The 818-nt window shown below is 33.9% G+C and overlaps 1 pseudogene; it reads left to right on the top strand.

The window, feature by feature from the left end:
- The first annotated feature begins 347 nt into the window (after positions 1 to 347).
- Positions 348 to 469, top strand: LOC132542927 (small nucleolar RNA SNORA33; annotated as a pseudogene).
- The last annotated feature ends 349 nt before the right edge of the window (positions 470 to 818 follow it).

Genomic DNA, 818 nt, shown 5'->3' with positions numbered 1-818 from the left:
ACAAGTCATCCAGTTCTGCTTCAAATTTTCTCTCATATGTTTAAACACTTCAAAATTCTATTATTGAAATAATAAGGGGGAGAAAGACAAAACATCTGGAAAGCACTGAATGGAGAAACTTAATTATTCCATTCTATTAGTATCTCTAGATTATATGTTTGGGACACCAGGTCACTAAAAATGAATTTCTCACAAAAGGCTATGCTGAGTATGAAGTTTAACTACTTGGCTGATAGAGACTGAATTTGACTATGTATCTTTGCAAAAGTGGCATCAGCTAAAATTGCTGTTGTGTCTCTTATAAGGAACTATTTATATTGAATTTTTTTTAAAAAACAAACCTCTGTAAGACAGAGAAATAGAGAACATTAAAAACTAATCTGTATTTTTTGTAACTGGCGATAGCAATGCCATATTACAAGCCTTAATGACATTGGGGTCTTTAAGGTCCCTGAAAGTGGCTATATGAAATTTTAATAATTTTTTTAAGTAATAAAATTATGACATTAAAAAAAACTAACCTGTAAGAGGCTGGTAGAGTATACACATTACCATGTGCAAAGACCTGGGTTCAAGCCACCGCTTCCCACCTACAGGGGAGAAGTTTTTCTAGTGATGAAGCAGTGCTTCAGATGTCTCTATTTCTGTTCCTCCCTCTTTTAAATATCTCACTATCACTATGAAAAAAAACAAAAAAAACAGCTTTAAAAGAAAAAAAATACTGGCCCCAGGAGTGGTGGATTCTTTGAGCATACAGTGATCCCCAGTAGTAACCCTGGGGGCATAAAAGCAAACAAATAAACAAATAGCAGAAAACT

The sequence above is a fragment of the Erinaceus europaeus genome, chromosome 1, assembly GCF_950295315.1.
Source record: "Erinaceus europaeus chromosome 1, mEriEur2.1, whole genome shotgun sequence".
Lineage (NCBI taxonomy): Eukaryota > Metazoa > Chordata > Mammalia > Eulipotyphla > Erinaceidae > Erinaceus > Erinaceus europaeus.
This window is presented reverse-complemented; position numbering and strand designations above follow the sequence as displayed.